At 39.1% G+C, this 17,169-nt stretch overlaps 1 protein-coding gene across 2 annotated transcripts in view; it reads right to left on the bottom strand.

The window, feature by feature from the left end:
* DERA (deoxyribose-phosphate aldolase) overlaps positions 1-17,169 on the bottom strand; it is a 125,354-nt gene that overhangs the window by 82,013 nt on the left and 26,172 nt on the right. Inside the window, exon 1 of one of the 2 annotated variants that reach the window (XM_047865779.1) lies at positions 5,327-5,445. The exons of the other annotated variant lie outside the window; for it this stretch is intronic. The gene's annotated coding sequence lies outside the window, so the exon portion shown is untranslated. Of the gene's footprint in view, positions 1-5,326; positions 5,446-17,169 lie in introns of those variants that run through there. 2 annotated transcript variants of the gene reach the window in all.

The raw sequence follows: 17,169 nt of genomic DNA, 5'->3' as shown, positions 1-17,169 counted from the left end.
CTTAAAGATGGCTTTTTAACACGGCCTCAGAAGATGCAGTTCCATAAAGTTCTGAAGCATGACTTTCCTTTTAGATAAAATGAGTATGGATGGTCCCCAAGTTACAATGGTTCAATTTACAATTTTTCAATTTTACGGTGATGCAAAAGCTATATGCATTCAGTAGAAACCATACTTCAAATTTTGAATTTTGACCTTTTCCCAGGATAGCGGTATGTGGTAGGATCCTCTCTCATCATGTTGGGCAGCAACAGCCACAGCTCCCAGTCCGCCACGAGATCAGGAGGGTAAACCACCCATACGCTGACAACCCCCCTGCACCCATAACAACCATTCTGTTTCTCGCTGTCAGTACAGGATTTAATACATTCTATGACTACTTGAGGGGCACCAAGGGCCCTGAGGGGCACCTGGGTGGCTCAGTGGGTTGGGCGTCTGACTCTTGATCTCAGCTCAGGTCACGATCCCAGTGTCGTGGGATCGAGCTCTACATATGGCCCCATGCATGGAGCTTAAGATTCATTCATTCTCTCTCTCTCTCTCTCTCTCTCTCTCTCTCTCTCTCTCTCTCTGTCTCTCCCCGCACCTCCCCTGCTCACTCACTCTCTCTCTCTCTCAATAAAATAAAATAAAATAAAATAAATAAAATAGGCTTTGTGTCAGATAATCCTGCCCACTTGCTATAATGTAAGTGTTCTGAGCATGTTTAAGGTAAACTAGGCTAAGCTATGATGTTTGTTGGATTCGGTGTATTAAACGGATTTTCCACTTACAATATGTCCAACGTATGATGCGTTCGTCAGGGCGTGACCCCACCATATGCTGAGGCAGATCTGTACTCTAAATACTGCTCATTTTTAATCCAAATTTCCTAGCATATGTATAAGAAGTAGAGCAGTGGTTACTAAGTTGTTGGCTCTAGAAGCCTAACTTCACAAACAACTAGAAAATACCAGTTTTATATCAGAGTCATGGGTGCTTCAAAGAGAAAATGTGTTAAATTAATTCAAGTATTGGCTCATTTTAAAAATCAAATTTATCAAATCCAAGAAAAAAAATTTAGAAGTCTGTTTTGTTGAAGGTAAAACATCTGACATCATGGTGACCCCCACTGTAAATTCAGTTAAAGAGGATGGTGTTGAACACATCATTATTTGATTTTGCAATGATAACATGGGTACAAATTTTGTTGGAATATACTATTATGATAAAAACAATTTTCTCATTAAATTAAGAAATCTATGGAGCAGAAAGATACCTGGATATGGATGTGACAGACACATAATTTACAGTTTCATCCAAATAAACTTCCACATTGTAACAAAGTACAAGCTGTAGCTGTCAAATTTTAAATATTTCATATACACACAGAATAAGTGAACTACCTGATCTTTCTGAGAAAGCTGATGTTTAATTAAAAATAAATACTTCTTCCTGGCAGTATGCACATTCTCTTTACTGATCATCATCAGATGAATATTAGAAATATTCATCTTACTCTTGGAAGAGCAAGGACTATTTTGTCAGTCAATCTAAGCTGATGTACAACTAGCCCTAAACAATTCTATAAACAAAACCTTTGCATGGTTTTTGGCTTTACTGTTTTTCAAAATCAGTTGAAAATCTTTATTAAAAAAAAAAAAACCTGTTAAATAAATAAAACACCAAAAGCCTTCAGCTTTTGAAACTTAGTGAACCACTAGCATGGGTGACAATTGTAAATATTGCACCCAGGAAGACACTAAGATTTATCACTACAAAAGTAAAGACAAAATTTCAACAAATTAAATGAGGGCATTTCAAGTAGTAAATAAGGTGCTTAGTTTTAAAATTCTAAAGCTGCACTTTGGAATACCACAACTTAATCTGTTTTGAGTATCTACTGCTGTAAAACAAATCACAACAAAATGCCATGGCTAAAATCAGCAACTCTTTTATTATTTCTCCTGATTCTGTGGGTCAAGTGGAGCTGGGACGTGCAAAGTGGTTTCACTCATATACCCAGTGCCTTACAGAAGGCAGCTAGAAGACTGGGCTCTGCTGGGACACTAGATGGCCTTCTCTTTCTCCATGTAGAGCCGGAACCTCTCCCTCTCCAAATGCCTTCTCCAACAGGGTAGCTGAACCTCTTACAAGGCAGCTCAGGGCTCCCAGAATCATAGAAACAGCCAGTAAAGCATCACTTCTGAAAAACTATTGGTTAAAGTGAGTCAATCAATGCTGTAGGCGACATGAATCCCAGAAACCTGGTCCATATTTGAAGACTAGTTACCATAAATTTCTATTTTAAGTTGGTTACACTTATATTCTGTACTGGAAGGAAATGAAATTGAGAAGGTTTGAGATTTTACAGTATTTAGATTTAGCAAAACATTCCAAAGAATCTTAAGCAGAGACATCTTATTTGACAAGTTCTGTCTTATCAAATTACATATTATTTTGTTTGCGATGGAGGCAAAAATACATTAGCTGTGAAACTATTTGTGCCAAAATATTTATGCATTTCAGTTTTTAAAAAATGAGAACTGAGAACACCCTCCACTTACAGAATTTGCTATAAGCTTACCAGATACCTCACCATCTGTAGAGAAAGGATGTTCTCAATTAGAAATAATATGTTCTACAGAGAAGAATCAATTGAAGGTGTCAAGAATTTCAAATTTAAGAAAAAATAAAATGCAACTTTAAAAAAATTAGTGAACATTGTAATTATTTAAAAAAATTTTTCAATGTTCTTCAAAAAACATTTTCAATGTTCTTCAAAAAAATGTCAATGATAGGGGCACCAAGGTGGCTCAGTTGGTTAAGCGTCTGACTCTTGCTTTTGCTCAGGTCATGATCTCACTGTTTGTGAGTTCAAGCCCCACATCGTTGTCAGTGCAGAGCCTGCCCAGGATTCTCTCTCTCTGCCCCTCCCTCCACCTCTCAAAATTAAAAAAAAATCTTAAAAAAAAATACCAATGACATAATAGATTGATACAGTTAAGAAACTGGTTAAAGCAGGGCAATAACTCAACTTATGTTGCTTTATAATGCTGAGGTAATTAATACGAATACATTTTTTGGCTTTTTTAAAAATTTTTTTTAACATTTATTTATTTTTGAGACAGAGAGAGACACAGCATGAACGGGGGAGGGTCAGAGAGAGGGAGACACAGAATCTGAAACAGGCTCCAGGCTCTGAGCTGTCAGCACAGAGCCCGACGCGGGGCTCGAACTCACGGACCGTGAGATCATGACCTGAGCCGAAGTCGGCCGCTTAACCAACTGAGCCACCCAGGTGCCCCCATTTTTTGGCTTTGATGTACATTAATATATTTTGTTTTAGAATGAATTGTTTTTTAAAAGTTTTTGAATAGAGCTATTTACTCTTGAATAGAAGATCCACTAAAATATAAAAAGTCAGTTGATAAATATTTTTTAATTATATATCATTTAAAGTATTTTAGCACTCCTTTTCACTGTCTAAAGTATCTAGCTTGCATGCCAGGTCACCCCAATCAAAAATCCTACTCTACGTCGGCCTGGGAACTTTCCCAAGCCTTTCAATCACAAAAGCTTCCTCTGAGTCCACTGGAACCTTAACAGATAATATACGAATACAATTCTTACCTAAATCAGTCACTAAGTATTTAGGTGTTCACTATGCATCAGGCACAGGCACGTAATCTAGTGGTTATGTTGGACTGTTTGTTGAACTGTCTATTCAGATGCTGTCAACAGGAGAAGCTTCCCCAAAGCCAAGAGACTCAGACCGTTTCATTAGTATACAAATTTCTACCTCCCCTCACCCAGCTCCCCATCACTGCACTTAAGTGACACGCAGCCAATCATCAATAACATTTGAGGAATCAATGATAAACACAGAGATTATAGAGAAAGGGGACTGGCAGTTTGGGGAAGCCTTGATACACTAGAACACAGTATTTCAGCCATTCACTCACTTAACCAAGATTCATCGCATAGCTACTATCTGATGAGAAATCTTTTGTGGAAGAAGTGTTAGCATCTGAGGGGAAGGGAGAAGAAAACTGAAGGACTCAACAGCACAAAGAACCAAATTATAAACCACATCACTTTGCCACACTTAACGAAATAATTGATACAGGCAAGCTCTGCTGGGACACTTGGTGTCCTTCTCGTTCTCCATGTAGGGCCAGAACCTATCCCTTTCCAAGTGCCTTCTCTAACAGAGTAGCTGAACCCTCACAAGGCAGCTGAGGGCTCCCAGAATCATAGAAACAGCTAGGAAAGCATCACTTCAGCTGCACTCTATTGGCTAAAGTGAGCCAAGGGCAGTCCGAATCAATGCTGTAGGAGACATCAATCCGAGACCCGGATACAAAAGACACTGATTGAAAAGTTTGTGGCGAACTAGCTATTCACATGGTATGAAAGTATCACCTCATACATTACTTGCAGGTCAAAAGGGCAAGCTAGAAGCACAGAATTGGCCAATGCAGCTGCAATCTCCTTAAACAAATGATCAAACTTAGTATCACTGACAGCAGGATTACCAGGCATTCATTATGAGCCTCATGATATGACACAATATATTAGCATCACTTATGAAGTAATCTTACCAGAACTGTTTAATCTCAATCTAATCAGATTTTAAATAAGTGATTGCTAATTTTATATATCAACTTTGGGCCATGGGGTGCCCAGGTATTTGTTCAAACATTATTTCTGGGTGTGTCTTCTAAGGGTGTTTCTGGATGGGATCAACATTTGAATCAGTAGCTTGAGTACAGGAGGTTGCCTTCCCCAATGTGGCTGGGCCTCATCTGATTCGATGAGTAGAATAAAAGGCTGAGTAAGAAAGAATTCTGTCCACCTGACTGTCTTTGAGCTGGAACACTGATCTTCTCTTGCCTCCGGACTTAGACTTAGACCAGAACTTACACCACTGGCTCTTCTGGGTCCCAGGCTCTCAGATTCAGACTGGAACTTACACCATCTACTCACCTGTCTTGGACCTTTGGACTAGGACTAGAAGTTATAGCATCGGTTCTTCTGGTTCTCAGCCCTTTATACTTGGACTGGAACTGTACCTTGGCTCTCCTAGGTCTCTAGCTCACTAATTGCAGATCTTAGACTTCTCAGACTCCATAATCATGTGAGCCAGTTCCTTATATTAAATCTCTTAATCTGTATCTGTATCTATATTCATATACCTACTACTGATTCTGTTTTTCAAAAGAACCCAAACTAATGTATGACTTCCAAGTTAAAGGAAATGCAGAAGAGAAAAAAATAAGTTAAATGACATCAGGAGGAAATAATCAGATAAACAAGTTAGATAATCTCAAATCATCAAACTCACGGCAAGAATCAAGTGCTGCTCCAGATGAAGGGAGACAAATACAACAATGGAATATAATGCATGGTCCTTATTTAGATTCTGGCTTGAACACATCAGTTACAAAATACATTTGGGTCCAACTGGAGAAATTTAAATAAAGACCTGGTATTAGATAGTATCAGGGAATTATTTCAAATTTGGTTATTGACAATGATATTATGATAGTGTAAGAAAGTACCTTTAATCCTTAAAGACATAAATGAGTATTCACAAATGAAATGTCATGATGTCTACAATTTTAATTTAAAATATTTCAGAAAAACATTGCCAAAGCACACTGTAAACCATTAATGACAGTAGCATCTAGGTGACTGGTATCTATGGGTGATTTTACATTAGTCCTACTTTTCAGAATGTTTGAAATTTTTAGTAATTAAAGGAAACTACAAACAAAACCAAGCTAAAATAAATAACATAATGAATAAGGGACACCATGATGGTCAGCCTCCAAAATTGCCCCCAGTGATTCTTGTCTCCTGGTATTCATGCTTCTTCCACAATGAACAGGACTGACCAATAAGATACTGTGGAAATATCAGTGTGTATTTTCCAATATTTGGCAATAAAAGACATTGTGGCTCTTGCCTTACTATCTTGGATCACTCTCTCTGGGAGAAGACAGATGCCACATCACAAGGACACTCAGGCAGCCCTAGGGTGAAGTCCACATTAACAGAAAGCTGAGGGCTCTCACCAGCTGCCAGCACAAACTTGCCAACCATGGGAGGGAGCCACCCTGAAACTAGATCCCAAGCTCCAGTCAACATTTAGGTGACTGCAGCCTTGGCTGATAACTTGACTGCAACCTCATGAGAGACCCCAAACCAAAACCACACAGCTAAACCACTCCCAAGTTTCTGACGCACAAAAATTATGAGCTAATAAATGTCTATTGTTTTAGGTTGTTAAGTTTTGGAGCCATTTATTTCATAGCAATACATAACATACAAAAACCAATATGAAAAGTTACCAATAGTAAACAGTGTCACAAGTATAAAATGGCAAACTAAAAGTTTTTTTTCCCCACAACTTTAAAACGTAAATATTTCACACTCCACCAATATAAACATATAAATCAAACCATACCAAAACTCATTTGTATGTGTCTATAGAAACTATACATTTAAGACTAGTACATCTCACTGTGTGTGTATATAGACAGATAGACAGATAGATAGATAGATGGTGTCTCACAGTCTGCATGCATGTTTGCATCATCTTCCCACACACACACACACACACACACACACACACACACACACACAAATTCGTATGTTGAAACCTACTCTCTAGTGTGAAAGCATTTGGAGGTAGGGCCCTTAGGAGTTGATTAATCATGAGAATGAAGCCCTTATGAATGGGATTAGTGCTCTTATAAAAGAGGCCCCAGAAAGATCCCTTGGCCCTTTGCCATGTGAAGTTAACAGTGAAAAGACAGCCATTGATGGAGAAGCCAGTCTTCATCAGACTCCAAATTTGCTGGCACCTTGATTTTGGACTCCCCAGCCTCCAGAACTGTGAGGAATAAATTCTGTTGTTTATAAGCTTCCCAGTCTGTGGTGTTTTTGTTATAGCAGCCTGGACAGACTGAGACATATTTCCACTAAATTTATTTATTTATTTATTATTTTTTTAATGTTTATTTTTGAGAGAGACAGAGACAGAGTGTGAGTGGGCAAGGCGCAGACAGAGAGGGAGACAAAAAATCTGAAGCAGGCTCCAGGCTCCAAGCTGTCAGCACAGAGCCCAACGTGGGGCTTGAACTCACAAACCATGAGATCATGACCTGAGCTGAAGTCGGACACTTAACCGACTGAGCCACCCAGGTGCCCCTCCATTAAATTTATTTTAAAAAAAATAGTGAAACTCTGGGAGTTAAATAGCATAGTGATAGACACCCATGTTTTTAAATTCAGCCTAATTTATTTACAAAGCTTATCTATTTTTTGGCTTTTCAAAACTTGGTGTCCATCAATTGTGTTTCTAAACTGTCTTCCAAAGAGCTCCGTTAGCATTGAAAATACCATGTGCTATAATAAAACTGGTGTCAACCAATATCTGACCTCTCTGGGAGGTCAGCTTTTCACCACGCACTGTTTTTACTATTGTTTAAATATGTTCAAATCTATGAAAAAAGCAATACTTTTTACTCTATTGGAATTTTCTTAAACTCTTAAGGGAAGCATTATGAAAAGGTTTTTCAGAAACCAAGTATTTCTACCAGGTTCCCAGTATGAAGCATTTCATTAACTATTTCAAAGAACTCTTAACCTGCCAGATTGGAACTATACAGTTTTCCTCACCAATCCGCATATCAAAGCTGTTTGAGAAATGTATTCTTGGCTTGAATCGAGAAGTCAAAGAAAGAGGCAGTTAAAATATCCAGCAGTTTCCCACCTATTTCATTTTTAATTTACTATAGTTCCAAGTGAGTTTACTGTAAAACTTCAACAGTACAATGGTAATAATCCAAACCCAGAAGCTATCTATTGGGGCCTAATACTAGATTGGCAATGATGGAAATTCATAAGCACATGGGGTATCAGTTCTGGGTACACAGCACTACCCGGGAAAAAAGGAAATCTCCATTCTGGCTCTGTGATATGGGTCATCATTGGATTTGAAAATGGGAAAACAGTTTTTAAGAGAACAAACAGAGGGTTGATGGGGGGTGGGAGGGAGGAGAGGGTAGGTGATGGGCATTGAAGAGGGCATCTTTTGGGATGAGCACTGGGTGTTGTATGGAAACCAATTTGACAATAAATTTCATATATTAAAAAAAAAAAGAAAATGGGAAAACATGGACAACTGTTTATGAAGCATTTACTCTATGACAGGCCCTCAACAGGTATCTTATAATGTTTTATCATAGTATAGCTGATTAGACGATGTGTCTTCTGTGATAAACTTATCCACAGGCATCATTCAATTAATCTGAACAGCAGGCATGACAGTGCAGAACAAGGCAAGAGACTGGGTTCCAGCTCCAACTCTGTCATAAGAAGAAGACTAGGCAGCCAGAGAAGGGTTCAACAAGCCAGCTCATCCTAACAGATTAGCAGAAATTAACTACAGGTCCAAGAGAAGGAAGACATTTCAAACACTGTGTATAATGTGAATGAAGACCAATTCAGGAATGGTTATAGCCTGTTACCAAAACAATCACAAAGAGGTGTGTTTGGGAATAAATATGTGGTTGCATAGGTAAGGTCACATCATAGACACAAGACACTGAAATTCAGACACAAGACACTCCAGACTTAAAATACTGGACCACTGTTAATTTATTTAATCAGTTGGTATATATGATAGAATGGAAAAAGGGAAAAACAGTCAAATTTCTCCCAGTTCTGTAGAATAAACACTTACTTCTTTAAAAACCTGGGAGGGAAAAACTAAAGCTTAGTTTAAAATGGTTAAAAGAGGGGTGCCTGGTTGGCTCAGTCAGTACAGCGTGTGACTCTTGATCTCGGGGTCATGAGTTTGAGCCTCACACTGGGTGTAGAGAGTACTTAAATAAATAAAACTTTTTTTTTTTAAATTAATTAAATAAAATGGTTAAAAGAAAAAGGTAAACAGGGAAAAAACAGGGCCAAATGGGTAGGCTCTTTTGCTTTCAATGTCAAATTATAATGTCAAACGCAGACGTAAATCAAATGGGAATATTCTGAAGGGATATTCTGAACAAGTATAAACTTAGAACACTTACATGCATTCTCTGGGTGGGGTGCAGTGAGGTGGCTGAGAAGGCAGGAGAAGCATTCTAAGAAAGACCCTGAGGTGAAAGAACTCAAATTTAGTTCAGGAATAATCAAACGTTTTTTTAACTTTTATTTTGTATGAAGAATCAAGTACAGAGAGACAGAAACAAAGGCTGAAAGACAGGCTGGGAATGTATCATGAAAGGTGAAGATGGGCAGATGAATACTAGATTGAATCTAATGCAACAGACAAATGGAAGACACTGAAAGTTTTAAACCCAGGAAGTGTAATACTAGTGCCCTAGTATTCTAAAGGCAAATTCAAAAGTTCTTCAAGCCATCTAAATACTTAGGTATAAGCAACAGCTAATCTAAGTTTCAGTATCTCCTTAAAACTACTCTAGTTGGCCAGATTACCATTACAAAACAAAAAACTAAAATGGTATCTGGAAGGCAAAGTCAACAAAGAACACAGATTAACAAGAAAATGTATGACTAATGTAAATATTCAACTTTTCATAACAAGTCAAACTTCACATACCCAAGGTAACAAATTTAAATCCTGACTCCTAAACAAAACTTTCATTTGGGCCCTCAATGCCTTTATACATATCTGAAAAAGACATGGTATCGATTAACCACCATCAGAGGTATTCCCTTCAATCTACAAATTCCCTTAGGTATTATATCCCTGGTCCTATTCTTCTGATTACAACAGACTGACACCTTACTTGCTCCCCCTCTCCAAATAATACTGACACATCTATTCAAATAAATTTATAAGCCCTCTACCTAGAACACTATTCCTTCTATTCTCACAGAGCTAGCTCCCACTACCCATCCATGGGTATCAGTTTAAATATTCTCTATGAATCTCTCCTTGATGCCCCATATACATTATGTGTCCCTGTTAATGTGTTCCCTCAACATCCTGTACTGCTTCTGCTGTCAAGAGTAGCACAGAGAAAAATAGAAGGAATAAATGGAATTTGATATTCAGTGTTACTACCCTTCCCTACTCAATTCTGAAAACACCAGCAGTTAGTTTTATGCTCACCTATGCAAAAGACCGGATGATTCAATTCTGGAGAAACTGCTCAGGCCAAGAAAAAAGACCCCCAGACACTGAACTTGGAGTCTCGGTGAAATGGCCCAGCAATATCACCCTATGGCTTATGAGTCCCATCCATGTCCAGAAAGCTTCTAATAAGCTTCTTACTGCTACAAAGCTTGGAGGAAATGCACAAGACAACCCTCACTTCTGAAACCAATTATAAGCTCATGGGGAATGGATCCCCAAAACCACCTCAGATTTGATAATTTACTAGAAGGCTTACAGAACTTGCTGAAAGCTAGAAAGCTATTATACTCATGGTGACGGTTTATCACAACAAAAAGATATGGATTAAATTCTGCCAAGGGAAGAGACAGAGGGTCCAGGAGGGTTCCAAACACAGAGCTTCCAGTTGAGCAAAGGACAAATTTGCTCTCAGTGGAGCGAAGGACAGTGTTAATGCCTCCTGGCAGTGATGTGCAAGAATATGTACAGAATACTGACAACCAAGGAAGCTCACCTAAGCTTTGACATCCAGAGTTTTTATCGGGGGATGGTCACAGAGATGTGGTTAATTCCCAGGGGCTGATCTCAGTCTCCAGCCCCTCTGGGAGTAGAGCTGATACCACTTGACCCAAAGTACTCAACATGAACCACATTGTTAGACTATCTGTCATGGCCCAAAGCCCCAAGTAAATACACTATGAGGCAGGACATTCCAGGGGCTTAGGGTGAAAGAGAAACCTCTTTGGACAAGACTAAATTCTTTACTACACAAATGTCTCATTCGTAAATATGAATGGACAAAAAAAGATTATCTGATATATGAGGAAAGCTTCAAACACAAAAGATACAGCATAAAAACAACAGGAGTGGAGTAGAGAGGAGCAAGTGGAGGGCACTCAGAAGAAAACATTACAGGAAGCAGGAGAAAACTTGAAATTAGAAAGCTAAGGAGCTCTTAGAAATTAAAAATGTTATGTCAGAAATGAAAAGTCCACACCACCAAAGCACATCGCTATGAAATTTCAGAATGCTGAAGACAATGGGAATATTTTTTCACCTTCCAAAAAGAAAAATGAAGATCACATTACATAATGGGGACAAGAACAGCAGCAAATTTGTCAACGGGAACACGGCATAGAATCTAGAACAGGAGACTGCTGGCGAAGACAATGGAATGGGAAGATCCTAAGCTCATCTTGTCCCATGGATACAACCAGATAACGTCCACATCAGTGTAAATAACCCAGAAAACGACCTGAAGATGGGCAGAACAGACTCTCCACAGCTAAATGTAGAGAAGAGGCCACATCAAAGAGGGTAGGCAGACTGCTGGACTGTCCTGAGGAAGGAGAGACATGCAGGTGCAGACAGGGGAGAGAAACAGATCTGCACACCAAGCACATGTGGGGAACCCCGACCAGGAAGATGAATCCCCATAACATTCGGCTTTGGAAGCCAGAGAGGCCTAATTTCATGAGTTCTTACCATCAGCAGGGCTTAATGTCTGGAACTTTAAAAATCTGTGGGGTCAGCTCTGGGAGAGTCAGAGACCAGGGTGTGAGAGGAAATGGAGTCCTGCCCCTAGAGACACAACAAACAGCCCCTGGGGAAATACAACACGGAAGTAGCAGTATGAAAATGACTAGGACATGTGGGAGGGAAATTTCTTTACTAATCTGAATGTGTGCTGGAGAGGCTTCTCCAAGAACTACAGACTTCTTGAAAGACTTCTCTAAGAACTAAAGAGCTGACGGTCGCCATTTCCCTCCCTCACCCCCCAGCCTAGACACATGGACACCCGTAGGAACCAGGTCCAGCCACTACTCTCCACCTAACTTGCTGCCCTCACATTCCCCTGTGCACACACCCCCTGCAGCCAGGTCTCTCCTCCAGGTTCCCTCCCACAGCAGACCCCTGCAAACCTTGCTAACATTGTGCACCCAACCCCATATTCTCCCGGGGACTCGCCCTTCTAGCTTCGTGGCAGTTTTCTAAAGTGAATCTATGTCCCCTTCCAGCAGGCCTGTGCAAACCTTGCTAACACTATGCACCACAGGCCAGCTTTCTCCTGTAGACCTGCCCCTTGCAATACATCCTTGGCCACGGCCCATCGAAAGTGGTGCCATAAGCAGGGTGAGAAATGGTGCCTGGCAATGTGCAGGCAGCCCCGACAGGAGCCAGCACCACTCCAAAGTGACTCCTGCCCTGGAGAGAAGGGAACATAACCATACACACCTGTCTGACTGTGAACCCAGAAGTGGGCTGGGGCAGACATCTGGTCTGCATGCAGGCCCTGCCCACCAGTGAATGCTTCTCAAGAGACACCACAGGAAAAGCACCCTACAGTTCAGTGCTATTGCATTTCTGGAAAATGCCAGGTCTGACTCAACTCAAGCCCAAGGTGGTCCCAGACTGGCCCACTAACACCATAGGGATAAAACCTGCCCACAAGAGGCAAAGACAGCCAATGCAGACAACTGGACTAAAGGCAAAAGTGGCTTAGCCAAAACAGCAGGGTGCACACTACATGAGAGACACCCCTATGCCACGTTCTGGTGAACAAGGGACACTGCACTCCAGGGTACTACAGGATCTCTTCCTCATAAGGCCACTACTTTCAAGAGCAGAAGACGTAGCTGACTTCTTGAGGAGAAGAGAAATGAGAAGACAGAGGAATATGTCCTACATGAAAGAACAGAACAAAAATCAGAGCAAGAGAGCTAAATGAAACAGATAATATGCCTGAAAGAGAATTTAAAGTAATGGTCATAAAGATACTCACTGGACTTGAGAAAAGAGTGGAAGACTTCAGTGAGACTCTCTACAGAGTCAGAAAATGTAAAGAAGAACCAATCACAGACAAAGAACTCAATAACTGAAACTAAAAATATGCTAGATGGAATACACAGTAGACTAGAGGAAGTAGAACAGATCAATGACCTAGAGGACAGAAAGTCATCAAGCTGAGCAGGTGAGAGAGAAAAAATAATAAAAAATGAAAGTAGACTTAAGGAACTCAGCAACACCATGAAGCATAATAATATTTGCATTATAGGAATCCCAAAAGGGGAAGAGAGAGAAAAGGGGGCAGAAAAATTATCTGAAAAAATAACAGCTGAAAAAATTATCTGAAAAAATAACATGAATCTGGGAAAGGAAACAGAAATCCAGATCCAAGAAGCACAACAAAATCAACCCAAGGAGGGCCTCACCAACTCACACAATAATTAAAATGGCAAAAAGTACTGATAAAGAGAGAATTTTAGAAGCAACAAGAGAAAAGAAAATAGTTACATACAAGAGAAACCCCATACAGCTATATGCTGATTTTTCAGCAGGAATTTTGCAGGCCAGAGGCAGAGTGGCATGAAATATTCAAACTACTGAAAGAAAACAACAACAACAACAAAAAAACCTGCAGCCAAGAATACTCTATCCAGCCAGACTATCATTCAGAATAAGAGAGATAAAGTTCCTAGACGAACAGAAGTTAAAGGAATCGTGACCTACAAGAAATGTTAAAGGGGATTTTGTGAGTAGAAGACCATAAGTAGGAGTATGAAAAGTAGGAAGCACAAAAGCAGTAAAATTAGGCATATTTATAAAAATAAGTCAAGGGGCACCTGGGTGGCTCAGTTGGTTGAGCGTCTGACTTCGGCTCAGGTCAGGATTCCATAATTCGTAAATTCGAGCCCTGCATCAGGCTCTGTGCTGACAGCTCAGAGCCTGGAGCCTGCTTCAGATTCTGTGTTTCCCTCTGTCTGCCCCTTCCCCGCTCATGCTCTGTCTCTCTCTCTCAAAAATGAATAAATGTTAAAAATTTTTTAAAAATCAGTCAAAAGATTCACAAAATAAAGGAATGTAAAGTATGACACCATATATCTAAAACGTGGGGGGAGAGGAGTAAAGAATGAGTTCAAGCCTAAGTGACCACTAACTTAATATAGATTGCTATAGCATAACATTATATACCTAATTCTAACCAAAAATCAAAAACCAGTAATAGATACGCAAAAAATAAAAAGAAAAGAATCCAAGTATATCACCAAAGAAAGCCAGCAAACCATGACAGAGAAGAGCAAGAGAAGAAAGGAATAAAGAACTACAAAAACTACCATAAAATAAGTAACAGAATAAATATATACCTGCCAATAATTCCTTCGAATGGAAATGGACTAAACATTCCAATCAAAAGACACAGGGTGACAGAATGAATAAAAAAGCAAGACTCCTCTATAAGCTGCCTACAAGAGTCTTGTTTCAGACCTAAAGACATAAATAGATTGAAAGTGAGGGAATGGAAAACCATTTACATTGCAAATGGAAGTGAAAAGAAAGCTGAGGTAGCAATACATATATATATCAGACAAAATAGACTTTAAAACCAAGACTGTAATAAGAGACAAAGAAGGACACTATATAATCATACAGGGAACAATCCAACAAGAAGATATAGCAATTGCAAATATTTATGCACCAAACATGGTAACCCCCAAATACATGAAACAGCTAGTAACAAACCTAAAGGAACTAATCAATAGCAATACAATAATATATAGTACTTTAACATCCCACTTACATCAATGGATAGAGCATCCAAACAAGAAAAGAGTGGCTTTGAATTACACATTGGACCAGATGGATCTAACAGATATATACTGAACAATCAATCCTAAAACAGCAGAAACAAATTATTTCAAGTACATATGGAACATTCTCTAGAATATATCACATATCAGCCCACAAAACAAGTCTCAACAAATTCAAAAAGACTGAAGTCACACCAGGCATCTTTTCCTACCACAAAGCCATGAAACTAGAAATCAACCATAAGAAAAAAACTGGAAAGAGCACAAATACATGGAGGTTAAATAACATGCTAATGAACAATGAATAGGTCAACCAAGAAATCAAAGAGGAAATTAAAAAATCCATTGAGTCAAATGAAAATGAAAACACATGGTCCAAAATCTTTGGGATTTGGCAAAAGCTGTTCTAAGAGAGGTTTATAACAATACAGACCTGTTTACCAAATCTCAAGTAAACAACCTAACCTTACACCAAGGAGCTAGAAAAAGAAAAAACCAAAATCCAAAACCAGTAGAAGGAAGGAAATAATAACATCGGGGGGGGGGGGGGGAATGAAACTAAAAACAACAGTTCACTGAAACCAGGAACTGATTATTTGAAAGGATAAACAAAATTGATAAACCCTTAAACAGACTCAATAAAAAAATGGGGGGGGGGGACTCAAATAAATAAAAGCAGAACTCAAAGAGGAGAATAACAACACCACAGAAATACAAAGGATTATGGGGCGCCTAAGTGGCTCAGTTGGGTGAGTGTCCAACTTCAGCTCAGGTCACAATCTCGCTGTTTGTAGGTTTGAGCTCTGTTTCAGGCTCTGTGCTGTGAGCTCAAACCCTGGAGCCTGCTTCAGATTCTGTGTCTCTCTCTGCCTCTCTCCCATTTGTGCTCTATCTCTGTCTCTCAAAAATTAATAAATGTCAAAAAAAAAAGAAAGAAATACAAAGGATTATGAGAGAATATTATGAAAAATTATATGTCAACAAACTGGACAACCAAAAAGAAATGGATAAATTCCTAGAAACACATAATCCCCCAAAACTGAAGCAGGGAAAAATAGACAATTTGAACAGACCAATTAGCAGCAATTAAAAAAAAAAAAAAAAAAAGGGTAATAGGGGCGCCTGGGTGGCGCAGTCAGTTAAGCGTCCGACTTCAGCCAGGTCACGATCTCACGGTCTGTGAGTTCGAGCCCCGCATCAGGCTCTGGGCTGATGGCTCAGAGCCTGGAGCCTGTTTCCGATTCTGTGTCTCCCTCTCTCTCTGCCCCTCCCCTGCTCATGCTCTGTCTCTCTCTGTCTCAAAAATAAATAAAAGTTGAAAAAAAAATTTAAAAAAAAAAATAAAAAAAATAAAAATAAAAAAAGGGTAATCAAACCAGTAATCAAAAATCTCCCAACAAACAAAAGTTCAGGACGAGAAGCTTCACATGTGAATTCTACCAAATATTTAAAGAAAAGGTAGTATCTGTTCTTTTAATTTTTTAATTTTTTTTCTTAACGTTTATTTATTATTGAGAAAGAGAGACAGACCATGAGCATGGGAGGGGCAGAGAGAGGAGGAGACACAGAATCTGAAGCAGGCTCCAGGCTTTGAGCTGTCAGCACAGAGCCCGATGCGGGGCTCGAACTCACAAACCACAAGATCATGACCTGAGCCGAAGTCAGATGCTCAACCAACTGAGCAACCCAGATACCCCTATTCTTTTAAAGAAAGCTCCCAAATTGATTCTATGAGGTCAATACTACCTTAATACCAAAAGCAGATAAGGACACTACCAAAAAAGAGAACTATAAACCAATATCTCTGATGAATATAGATGCAAAAATTGTCAACAAAATATTAACAAACAAAATCCAACAATACATTAAAAAAATCACTGCGCACGATCAAGTAAGATTTATTCATAATCAATCAATGTGATACATCACATCAAGAAAAAGGATAGAAACCATAGGATCATTTCAATAGATGCAAAAAAAGCATTTGATAAACTACAACATCCATCTATGATGAAAGCCTTCAACAAAGCAGGCTTAGAAGGAACATACCTCAACATAGCAAAGGCCATATATGAAAAATCTTCAACTAACATCATGCTCAAAACTGAGAGATTTCCCTGAAAATCAGGAACAAGACAAGGATGTCCACTCTCATCACTTTTATTCACCATAGTACTAGAAGTCCTAGCCATAGCAATCAGATAAGAAAAGTAAATACAAGGCATCCAAATTCATAAGGAAGAAGTAAAACTTTCACTATTTGCAGATGACATACAGAAAACCCTAAAGACTGCATCAAAAACTACTAGACCTGATAAATGAATTCAGCAAAGTCACAGAATATAAAATCAATTTACAGAAATCTGTTGTATTTCTATACACTAATCATGAAGCAGAAGAAAGAGATATTAAGAAAACAACTCAAATTACAATTGCACCAAAAATAATAAAATA

This window comes from Prionailurus viverrinus, chromosome B4 (assembly GCF_022837055.1).
Source record: "Prionailurus viverrinus isolate Anna chromosome B4, UM_Priviv_1.0, whole genome shotgun sequence".
Lineage (NCBI taxonomy): Eukaryota > Metazoa > Chordata > Mammalia > Carnivora > Felidae > Prionailurus > Prionailurus viverrinus.
Note: the sequence above shows the minus strand (reverse complement) of the source record. Positions and strands in the feature narration are given on the sequence as shown.